This window comes from Elephas maximus, chromosome 10, assembly GCF_024166365.1.
Source record: "Elephas maximus indicus isolate mEleMax1 chromosome 10, mEleMax1 primary haplotype, whole genome shotgun sequence".
NCBI classification, from domain to species: Eukaryota; Metazoa; Chordata; class Mammalia; order Proboscidea; family Elephantidae; genus Elephas; species Elephas maximus.
In genome coordinates, this window is record NC_064828.1 from 100829457 (window position 1) to 100842285 (window position 12829).

A 12829-nucleotide genomic window follows, 5' to 3' on the forward strand; every position below is an offset into this window, starting at 1 on the left:
CTGGTAGTTTTGACTGTTGACCTTTAGGTTAACAGCCAAACACTGAAGCACTGCACTGCCAGGGCTTCTTAGATACAATACTAGTAGGGATGAAAGACCCTGAAATGTTAGGGTTCTATCACATAGGACAGGATATATGCTTTGAATCAGCAGTCAATGTATGGTGCTATTTTCCCAAAGCCTCAATACGTAAGTAGAGGAAAAAAGGGCTGGAAGTATTAGTGGCTTCTCTCACTCGTATAGCTAATAATCCACTTGAAATTTTTTATTTCCTTTTCTGAAGACTTTGTACTCTCCTGGATAGGCTTCCTTAGTTGCTAGAGAAGAAATAATGCCTGCAGGGATACAAAAACAGTTCCTTTGGATTTGATAGTTGAGACTGTTACCTGATAATTTTGGTGACCATACTAACAGGGACTACTGTACTAGATGGGGGATTGACTCCACTTACCAAGAGGAAATACAGTTGGTACTACACTGTGTGGGGAGGGAGTCATGTCTGGAGCCCAGGACATTCTCTAGGGTTCTGCTTACTATTGCCATGTCTCAATAGTAAAAGTTAATGGAATAGTGCAGCAACCCAATAAAAACAAATCCACTGATAATTTAGACATTTCAGGAATAATGGTTTGGATCATTACACCAGATAAAGAACCCTGACAAATTAAGGCACTGGCTCAGGATAAAAGAAATATGGAATAGATAGTAAAATAACAACAACAATAATTATTATTATTATAATATTAAACTATAGCCTAATGATACATTGAAGCCCTGGTAGCCCAGTAGTTAAGCATCTGGCTACTAAGCAAAAGGTTGGCAGTCCGAATACACCAGCCCACTCCTTGAAAACCCTAGGGGGCAGATCTACTCTGTTCTATAGGGTCACTATGAGTCGGAATCAACTTGATGGCAACGGGTTTTTGTTTGTTTGTTTTTTAATGACCAGTTAGAGAAGTGACACATATATGAAGACTATAGCACTACACACACACATACACACACACATATACACTATAATTCCTCCAGAGGTTGTGGAGGAGGCCTCATGTTGATAATTATACTTTTTTTCTTTTTTGGCTTTTTCACTTATTATCTTATAAAAGAATTGGTGTGTTGTAGTTAGCTTCTTAAATTTGCGTTTAGGTTAGAGAATAGTCATGTAATTTTGTGACAACTAAAAGATGGATTTATTTCTCTTTGTGACTTTGTGTCAACCCTACTTTAAGAATAAGGAAAGAGTATCTCCTTGTGTACAAAAGATAGTTGTTTCTTATCAGGCAGAAGGAAGTAATTGTTTTGCTGCATGGAGAATTAAATATGCCTAGAATGGTGCTTGGAAACCCTGGTGGTGTAGTGATTACGTGTGGCACTGGGTTTGGTTTTGTTTTTTTAGAATGGTGCTTAAGCTTGCTGAGTAGTCAAAGGGGTGGACTGTGCTGGTTTATTTACCTATTACTTTCCTTCAGGTGCAAATTCATCCTTCATGACCATCCTTTGTAAAATAAGAAGATAATTCTGCAAACTGTGTTTACCAGACTCTCTTGCTAACTGTGTTTCTTTCAGGTTCTTCCTATAGAAACCATTAAAGTTGGAAGATAGGATATGGGAAAAAGGACTTCCCTTTTACATTTTTTGTTTATTTACTGTTCCTATTAGTGATCCTCCAGTAATGGCTGCTGAATCCAATCACCACTTCTTTTGGTGCTTCAAAACAGCCTCATGGTGTAACCAAATGACACCAGAGAAAGCCAGATGGTGTCCCCTCCACAGACCTGAGCACAAGCTTTGAAGCTCTCTTTCCTGAGCTCCTGAAGTGCCGTCTGCAGGAAGCACCTCGTGTCCAGATGTCTGAGCACTATTTCAAGAAACCCTCCTCTGAATGCCTGGTCCTGGTAACCCCCAGTTGAATGGAGTATGAGTCTATTTCTAACCAATAGGCTATGAGTGGAAGTTACCTAAATCACTCTTAAGACAAGCCGTTTAATTGCCAATGCAGAGTCCTCCAGTCCTCCCATTCATTGCTGCAGTGATTTGGAGGAAGCCTCATGTTGAAATGGCAGAGTCAAAAGATTGAAGCAACATAAATTGATCAATCTCCTCATAGAGGTCTCTAGAGAGTCACACAGGCCCATAGTGAAATTAGGGTGAACAAGAGATAATTATTTTTGTCCTAAGCCTCTGAAATTTTGGAGTTGTTTGTTATCACAATATGGCCTAGTCTGTCCTGTTGAATCTAGAAATCAACATCAGACAAATACTAAAATACATAGCATTGGCTGAGTGAACGGGAATGAACTGGGAAGAAACTAAGTTTTGAAAGATAGTAACCTAGGTAATGCAATGATAAAACTTAATAAAAATCTTGCCTGTAATAACCTGGGAATCCAGAGCTCAGAATGGGTTATATATTCTGCCAGCTCCCCTAAACAAACCAACAAAAAACAACTGTTGCCATTGAGTCATTTTTGATTCATGGTGACCCCATAGGACAGAGTAGAACTGCCCACAGGGCTTCCAAGGAGCAGCTGGTAGATTAGAATTGTCAACCATTTGGTTAGCATCAGAGTTATTAACCACTGTGCCACCAGGGCCCTGCCAGCTCTCCTAGATCTCTCTAAAAAGATACTTTGTAAAAAGAGGGTATGGTCATACCTTTCATGTAAATATAAAATGAACATTTGTCAAAAATTTCATGTAACTCATTAATTAATAAGGGCATTGATAAGATGTTACAACCTGTTTAAATGAGGGTTAGACTTACAAAAATATATATTGTCTACTAGAAAATAACTCTTTAAATTGATAATAACAAATAATTTGCAGAGCTATGGAGGGGAAACATACAATTTTTATATTACTATCAGCTTATTACTAGTTAAAATCCATCCTTACAAAGTTGTATAATAGCCAAATCAGACAACCATAGGCAAATATGGCTATAAAATCAGATACTTCTTGCATTAGTAGACATCACCCAGCATTTCACTGAAAGAAGATCCAGTAATCTCTCTTGCTCACTTCAAACTCTTCTACAAATTTTTGCTACTACTCCATCACTAGAGAACTGCCAAATATTCAAGCTGGGTTCAGAAGAGGACATAGAACTAGGGATATCATTGCTGATGCCAGAGGAAGCCTGGCTGAAACCAGAGAACACCAGAAAGATTTTAACCTGTGTTTTATTGACTATGCAAAGGCATTTGACTCTGTGGATTATAGTAAATTATGGATAACTTCGGGAAGAATGGGAATTCCAGAACATGTCATTATGCTCATGAGGAACCTCTATGTAGACCAAGAGGCAGTCCTTCGAACAGAATGAGGGGATAGTGCATAGTTTAAAATCAGGAAAGGTGTGCATCAGCATTGTATCCTTTCACCATACTTATTCAATCTGTATGCTGAGGAATTAATCCAAGAAGCTGTACTATATGAAGAAGAACGGGTCATTGGGATTGAAGGAAGACTCATTAACAACCTGCGCTATGCAGATGACACAACCTTGACTGCTGAAAGTGAAGAGAAGTTGAAGCACTTACTGATGAAGATCAAAGACTACAGCCTTCAGTATGGATTACACCTCAAAATAAAGAAAACATAAATCCTCACAACTGGGCCAATAAGCAACTTTATGATAAATGGGGAAAAGATTGAGGCTGTAAATTATTTCATTTTACTTGGATCCACAATCAACACCCACGGAAGCAGCAGCCAAGAAATCAAAAGATGCATTGCATTGGGCAAATATGCTGCAAAAGACCTCTTTAAAGTCTGAAAAAGCAAAGATGTAATCTTGAGTACTAAGGTGTGTCTGACCCAAGCCATGGTGTTTTCAATCGCATCATATGCATGCAAAGGCTGGGCAATTAATAAGGAAGACCAAAGAAGAATTGATGCCTTTGAATTATGGTGTTGTCAAAGAACATTGAATATACCCTGGATTTCCAGAAGAATGAACAAATTTGTCTTGGAAGAAGTACAGCCAGAATGCTTCTTAGGAGCAAGGATGGCAAGGCTTCCCCTCACGTACTTTAGATATGTTATCAGGAGGGATGAATTCCTGGAGAAGAATATCACACTTGGTAAAGTAGAGGGTCAGCAAAAATAGGAAGACCCTCAATGAGATGGATTGACTCAGTGGCTGCCACGATGGACTCAAGCATAACAACGATTGTGAGGATGGCACAGGACCAGGTAGTTTTTCATTCTGTTGTACACAGGGTTGCTATGAGTTGGAACTGACTGGACAGCACATAACAGCAACAACTCCTTTAATTACACACATCCCCCTCCCCCCGAAAAGAAAGATTCTGATACAGTGAAAAAAACTTACTTGCAAATTAATATTTAAAGAATGGATACAAAGAACACCCTCCCCCCAAAAAAATACCAAACTCATTGCATCAAGTTGATTCAAACTCATAGCAACCCTATAGAACTGAGTGGAACCACCCTGTAAGGTTTCCAAGGAGCGGCTGGTGGATTCAAACTGCCAACCTTCTGGTTAGCAGCCAAGCTCTTAACCACTGTGCCACCAGGGCTCCGGATACAAAAACAAGGTATTTTATATTCTATTTTTTTTTAATGTGTAAATATATCTTTGAGTGAATTGGACTTATTAGTATATTAGCATAGGAAGCGTGGTAGTGCAGTGGTTAAGTGCTTGGCTGCTAATTGAGAGGTTGGTGGTTCAAACCCACCAGTTGCTCCACAGTAAAAAGATGTGACAGTTTGCTTCCATAAAGATTACAGACTTGGGAGGGGGCCAAGATGGCTGACTAGGTAGACGCTACCTCAGATCCCTCTTGCAACAAAGACTCGGAAAAACAAGTGAATCGATCACATACATGACAATCTACAAACCCTGGCCAACAAACACAGATTTAAAGAGTTGACCTGAGTGACAGAGACTGAAAATGAACAACTACGGGGAAACAGAGACTGTTTTTGGAGACTGGAGCCAGTTCCCCAGTCAGGAAACCTTGGCGCCGGGCTTTGGACTGGGTGCCGGGGAGCTGAGCACAGCATCCTGTGACGGCACAAACACGGGGCACAGCCCCAGCCCCCTGAACTGACCTGGGTGGGGCCCAGCTGGTCCACGTGGGCAGCGCAGCGACGCGGCTGGCAGGAGGAGAAGTCACCAGGAGGCAGCTACTGGTTTTGGGGCTGAGAGTGCAGCGTCCCAGCCGGGGAACCTTGGCGTGGGGCTTTGGACTGGGCGCAGGGAAGCTGAGCACGACATCCTGTGACGGTGCAAAATCAGGGCGCAGCCCCAGCCCCCTGAACTGAGCTGGGGGGGCCCAGCTGGTCCACATGGGCGGCGCAGCTACGCGGCTGGCGGGAGGAGAAGTCACCAGGAGGCAGTGACTGTTTTTGGAGGTGGGAGTGCAGCGTCCCAGCCGGGGAAACTTGACGCTGGCCTTTGGACTGGCAGCAGAGGAACTGACCACAGCTTCTGAGACAGTGCAAGCACAGGACGCGGGCCTGACCCTCGGAGGCAATCTCTACCCAGCCAGCGCACACAGGCGACGCGCCCCTCAGGAATCTCAGATAAAATAGTCATCCCGAGCAAGATAAGTAACTTTGTCTATATTCTGGGGTGCTACTCTCTCCTGTTTTTCTGAACTCTCCCCTCCCCTTCCGAAGCAGCTACATTAACATTGGAATTTCCTGAGCCAGAGGGAGAACTGCTCCGCGGTTTTTCTTTTCCTTTTTTTTTTTTTTTTTTTTTGGTCTTTTCCTAACCCATTCTTCTGGCCTGAGAGAAGCAACCACAAAAAACCCAGGGACCAAAAATCCTTCCCTAATTGGGCTAAAAACACAGAACCAGCTCCAGCCAAGCATACGTGATCCACAGTCTCAGGCTTTCATCCCTACAGGGAACAAGGTGGCTATTATAATGCAAAGGCATTTCTGATAGGGATCTGACAGCATTTGTTTTAGCAGATTTATTGGAAAGACAAGTTTCCCAGGTCTGATATCTCTGCGTATTCAACAGAGCCCTCACTGACCCACAACAGGGAACTGAGGGCTGAAGCTAACCCCAGACCACCTAGCCTCCTGCCTTAGGGGTCTAAGGAGGGTGACACCTACCAATCTGTAGAGGTACTTGCATTGGGGGCCTAAGGTACAGCTGCAGAGCCCTTCCACCAAGGTGCTTTAGGAATAGAGACACACCTACCTCACTGACACTTGGAGGAAGCCTGTCAGCATCCTGCCCCCACTGGAGGGTGAACCCCAGCTGCTATTAGAATCTGGTGCACACAACTATCACCACTACTTCTCAAGGTGGATAGGTGACAGGGTGTGTCACACACTTGATGACCCAAAATCAGATTCTACTCAAGAATAGTGAATGGACTCAGGCATATATATCTGGTAACAGCCCCAACCAGCTGGTAATAGGTCATAAGTGAGTCAAGGGCTACAACAATCAATACAGCACAATCTAGTAGCCCATCTACGTATATTGAAAGAAAATAAAACAAGATAAGACTTGGTGAGCGAATATAGAATAAATCACTACAATATCTTAGTGATGGCTTGGAGACAGCAGTCGATATCAAACCACATAAAGAAGCAGACCATGACTGCTTCTACAACCCCCCAAAATAAAGAATCAAAATCTTTCCCAAATGAAGATACAATCCTGGAATTACCAGATACAGAATATAAAAAACTAATTTACAGAATGCTTCAAGACATCAGGGATGACCTCAGAAATGAAATAAGGCAATCTACAGAAAAAGCCAAGGAACACACTGATAAAGCAGTTGAAGAACTCAAAAAGTTTATTCAAGAACATAGAGGAAAATTAATAAGTTGCAAGAATCCGTAGAGGGACAGCATGCAGAAATCCAAAAGATTAACAATAAAATTACAGAATTAGATAACGCAATAGGAAGTCAGAGGAGCAGACTCAAGCAGTTAGAATGCAGAGTGGGAAATCTGGAGGACCAGGGAATTAACACCAATATAGCTAAAAAAAAAAAAAAATCAGATAAAAGAATTAAAAAAAAATAAAGAAACCCTAAGAATCATGTGGGACTCTATCAAGAAGGATAACTTACATGTGATTGGAGTCCCAGAACAGGGAGGGATAACAAAAACACAGAGAGAATAGTTGAAGATCTGCTGGCAGAAAACTTCCCTGACATCATGAAAGACGAAAGTATATCTATGCAAGTTGCTCATTGAACCCCATTTAAGATTGATCCAAAAAGAAAAACACCAAGACATATTATCATCAAACTCGCCAAAACCAAAGATAAAGAGAAAATTTTAAAAGCAGCCAGGGAGAAAAGAAAGGTCTTCTACAAGGGAGAATCAATAAGTTCAGACTACTCAGCAGAAACCATGCAGGCAAAAAGGCAATGGGATGACATATACAGAGCACTGAAGGAGAAAAACTGCCAGCCAAGGATCATATATCCAGCAAAACTCTCTCTGAAATATGAAGGCAAAATTAAGATATTTACAGATAAACACAAGTTTACAGAATTTGCAAAAACCAAACAAAAGCTACAAGAAATACTAAGGAAATTGTTTGGTCAGGAAACCAATAATATCAGATACCAGCAGAGCACAAGGTCACAGAACAGAACATCCTGATATCAACTCAAATAGGGAAATCACAAAAACAAATTAAGATTAAAAAAAAAAAAAAAAAAACACTCAAAACAGGGAATCATTGAAGTCAATAGGTAAAAGATCACAATAATCAAAAAGATGGACTTAATACAGGTGGCATAGAAGTGCCATATGGAGAGGGATACAAGGCGATATAGGACAATACAAGTTAGGTTTTTACTTAGAAAAATAGGGGTAAATATTAACGTAACCACAAAGAGGTATAACAACTCCATAACTCAAAATAAAAACCAAGAAAAACGTAACGGCTCAGCAAACATAAAGTCAAATACTATGAAAATGAGGAACACACAATTTGCAAAGAAAAACGTCTCAGCACAAAAAAGTAAGTGGAAAAATGAAATTGTCAACAACACACATAAAAAGGCATCAAAATGACAACATTAAACACATACTTATCTATAATTATGCTGAATGTAAATGGACTAAATGCACCAATAAAGGGACAGAGAGTCTCAGACTGGATAAACAAACATGATTGGTCTATATGCTGCCTACAAGAGAGACACCTTAGACTTAGAGACACAAACAAACTGAAACTCAAAGGATGGAAAAAAATATATCAAGCAAACAACAAGCAAAAAAGAGCAGGAGTAGCAATATTAATTTCTGACAAAATAGACTTTAAAGTTAAATCCACCACAAAGGATAAAGAAGGACACTACATAATGATTAAAGGGACAATTGACCAGGAAGATATAACCATATTAAATATTTATGCACCCAACGACAGGGCTGCAAGATACATAAAACAAATTTTAACAGAACTGAAAAGGAAGATAGACACCTCCACAACTATAGTGGAGACTTCAACACACCACTTTCGGAGAAGGACAGGACATCCAGTAAAAAGCTCAATAGAGACACGGAAGACCTAATTACTACAATCAACCAACTTGACCTCATTGACTTATACAGAACTCTCCACCCTACTGCTGCAAAATATACTTTTTTTTCTAGTGCACATGGAACATTCTCTAGAATAGACCACATATTAGGTCATAAAACAAACCTTTGCAGAATCCAAAACATCAAAATATTACAAAGCATCTTCTCAGACCACAAGGCCATAAAAGTGGAAATCAATAACAGAAAAATTAGGGAAAAGAAATCAAATACTTGGAAACTGAACAATATTCTGCTCAAAAAAGACTGGGTTATAGAAGACATTAAGGAGGGGATAAAGAAATTCATAGAATGCAACGAGAATGAAAATACTTCCTATCAAAACCTCTGGGACACAGCAAAAGCAGTGCTCAGAGGCCAATTTATATCGAGAAATGCACACATACAAAAAGAAGAAAGAGCCAAAATCAGAGAACTGTCCCTACAACTTGAACAAATAGAAAGTGAGCAACAAAAGAATCCATCAGGCACCAGAAGAAAACAAATAATAAAACTTAGAGCTGAACTAAATGAATTAGAGAACAGAAAAACAATTGAAAGAATTAACAAAGCCAAAAGCTGGTTCTTTGAAAAAATTAACAAAATTGATAAACCATTGGCTAGACTGACTAAAGAAAAACAGGAAAGAAAACAAATAACCCGAATTAGAAACGAGATGGGCCACATCACAACAGACCCAACTGAAATTAAAAGAATCATATCAGATTATTATGAAAAATTGTACTCTAACAAATTTGCAAACCTAGAAGAAATGGATGAATTCCTGGAAAAACACTACCTACCTAAACTAACACATTCAGAAGTAGAACAACTAAATAGACCCATAACAAAAAAAAAGATTGAAACGGTAATCCAAAAACTCCCAACAAAAAAAGCCCTGGCCCAGATGGCTTTACTGCAGAGTTCTACCAAACTCTCAGAGAAGAGTTAACACCACTACTACTAAAGGTATTTCAAAGCATAGAAAATGATGGAATACTACCTAAATCATTCTATGAAGCCACCATTTCCCTGATACCAAAACCAGGTAAAGACATTATAAAAAAGAAAATTACAGACCTATATCCCTCATGAACATAGATGCAAAAATCCTCAACAAAATTGTAGCCAATACAATTCAACAACATATCAAAATAATAATCCACGGTGACCAAGTGGGATTTATACCAGGTATGCAAGGCTGGTTTAATATTAGAAAAACCATTAATGTAATCCACCATAAAATAAAACAAAGGACAAAAACCACATGATCTTATCAATTGATGCAGAAAAGGCATTTGACAAAGTCCAACACCCACTTATGATAAAAACTCTCACCAAAATAGGAATTGAAGGAAAATTCCTCAACATAATAAAGGGCATCTTTTTTTTTTTTTTTTTATACAAGCCAACAGCCAACATCACTCTAAATGCAGAGAGCCTGAAAGCATTTCCCTTGAGAACAGGAACCAGACAAGGATGCCCTTTATCACCGTTCTTATTCAACATTGTGCTAGAGGTCCTAGCCAGAGCCATTAGGCTAGACAAAGAAATAAAGGGCATCAGGATCAGCAAGGAAGAAGTAAAATTATCTCTATTTGCAGATGACATGATCTTATACACAGAAAACCCTAAGAAATCCTCCAGAAAACTACTGAAACTAATAGAAGAGTTTGGCAGAGTCTCAGGTTATAAGATAAACATACAAAAATCACTTGGATTCCTATACATCAACAAAAAGAACATTGAAGAGGAAATCACCAAATCAATACCATTCACAGTAGCCCCCAAGAAGATAAAATACTTAGGGATAAATCTTACCAAAAAGGTAAAATACCTATACAAAGAAAACTACAAAGTACTACTACAAGAAACTGAAAAGGACCTACTTAAGTGGAAAAACATACCTTGCTCATGGATAGGAAGACTTAACATAGTAAAAATATCTATTCTACCAAAAGCCATGTATACATACAATGCACTTACGATCCAAGTTCCAATGTCATTTTTTAATGTGATGGAGAAACAAACTTCATATGGAAGGGAAAGAAGCCTTGGATAAGTAAAGCATTATTGAAAAAGAAGAAGAAAGTGGGAGGCCTCACTCTACCTGATTTTAGAACCTACTATACAGCCACAGTAGTCAAAACAGCCTGGTACTGGTACAACAGACATATAGACCAATGGAACAGAATTGAGAACCCAGATATAAATCCATCCACATATGAGCAGCTGATATTTGACAAAGGCCCAGTGTAAGTTAATTGGGGAAAAGATAGTCTTTTTAACAAATGGTGCTGGCATAACTGGATATCCATTTGCAAAAAAATGAAACAGGACCCATACCTCAGACCAAGCACAAAAACTAACTCCAAGTGGATCAAAGACCTAAACATAAAGACTAAAACGATAAAGATCATGGAAGAAAAAATAGGGACAACCCTAGGAGCCCTAATACAAGGCATAAACAGAATACAAAACATTACCAAAAATGACGAAGAGAAACCAGATAACTGGGAGCTCCTAAAAATCAAACACCTATGCTCATCTAAAGACTTCACCAAAAGAGTAAAAAGACCACCTACAGATTGGGAAAAAATTTTCAGCTATGACATCTCCGACCAGCACCTGATCTCTAAAATCTATATGATTCTGTCAAAACTCAACCACAAAAAGACAAACAACCCAATCAAGAAGTGGGCAAAGGATATGAACGTGCACTTCACTAAAGAAGATATTCAGGCAGCTAACAGATATATGCGAAAATGCTCTCGATCATCAGCCATTAGAGAAATGCAAATTAAAACTACGGTGAGATTCCATGTCACTCCAACAAGGCTGGCATTAATCCAAAAAACACAAAATAATAAATGTTGGAGAGGCTGCAGAGAGATTGGAACTCTTATACACTGCTGGTGGGAATGTCAAATGGTACAACCACTTTGGAAATCTATCTGGCGTTATCTTAAACAGTTAGAAATAGAACTACCATACAACCCAGAAATCCCACTCCTCGGAATATACCCTAGAGAAATAAGAGCCTTCACACAAACAGATATATGCACACCCGTGTTTATTGCAGCTCTGTTTACAATAGCAAAAAGCTGGAAGCAACCAAGGTGTCCATCAACGGATGAATGGTTAAATAAATTGTGGTATATTCACACAATGGAACACTACGCATCGATAAAGAACAGTGACGAATCTGTGAAACATTTCACAACATGGAGGAACCCAGAAGGCATTATGCTGAGCGATATTAGTCAGAGGCAAAAGGACAAATACTGTATAAGACCACTATTATAAGATCTTGAGAAATAGTATAAACTGAGAAGAACACATACTTTTGTGGTTACAAGGAGGGGAGGGAGGGAGGGTGGCAGAGGGTTTTTAGTTAGTAGAGAAGAACTACTTTAGGTGAAGGGAAGGACAATACTCAATACAGGGAAGGTCAGCTCAACTGGACTGGACCAAAAGCAAAGAAGTTTCTGGGATAAACTGATTGCTTCAAAGGTCAGCGGAGCAAGGGTGGGGGTTTGGGGACCATGGTTTGAGGGGACTTCTAAGTCAATTGGCAAAATAATTCTATTATTAAAACATTCTGCATCCCACTTTGAAGTGTGGCGTCTGGGGTCTTAAATGCTAACAAGCGGCCATCTAAGATGCATCAATTGGTCTCAACCCACCTGGATCAAAGGAGAATGAAGAACACCAAGGTCACACAACAACTATGAGCCCAAGAGACAGAAAGGACCACATGAACCAGAGACTTACATCATCCTGAGACCAGAAGAACTAGTTGGTGCCCGGCCACAACCGATGAGTGCCCTGACAGGGAGCACAACACAGAACCCCTGAGGGAGCAGGAGATCAGTGGGATGCAGACCCCAAATTCGCACAAAAAGACCATACTTAATGGTCTGACTGAGACTAGAGGAATTCCGGTGGTCATGGTCCCCAAACCTTCTGTTGGCCCAGGACAGGAACCATGCCCGAAGACAACCCATCAGACATGGAAGGGACTGTACAGTGGGTAGAGAGAGATGCTGATTAAGAGTGAGCTATTTGTGTCAGGTGGACACTTGAGACTGTGTTGGCATCTCTTGTCTGGAGGGGGGGTGGGAGGGTAGAGAGGGTTGGAAGCTGGCAAAATTGTCACGAAAGGAGAGACTGGAACGGCTGACTCATTAGGCGGAGAGCAAGTGGGAGTATGGAGGAAGGTGTATATAAACTTATATGTGACAGTCTGACTTGATTTGTAAACGTTCACTTGAAGCTCAATAAAAATTAA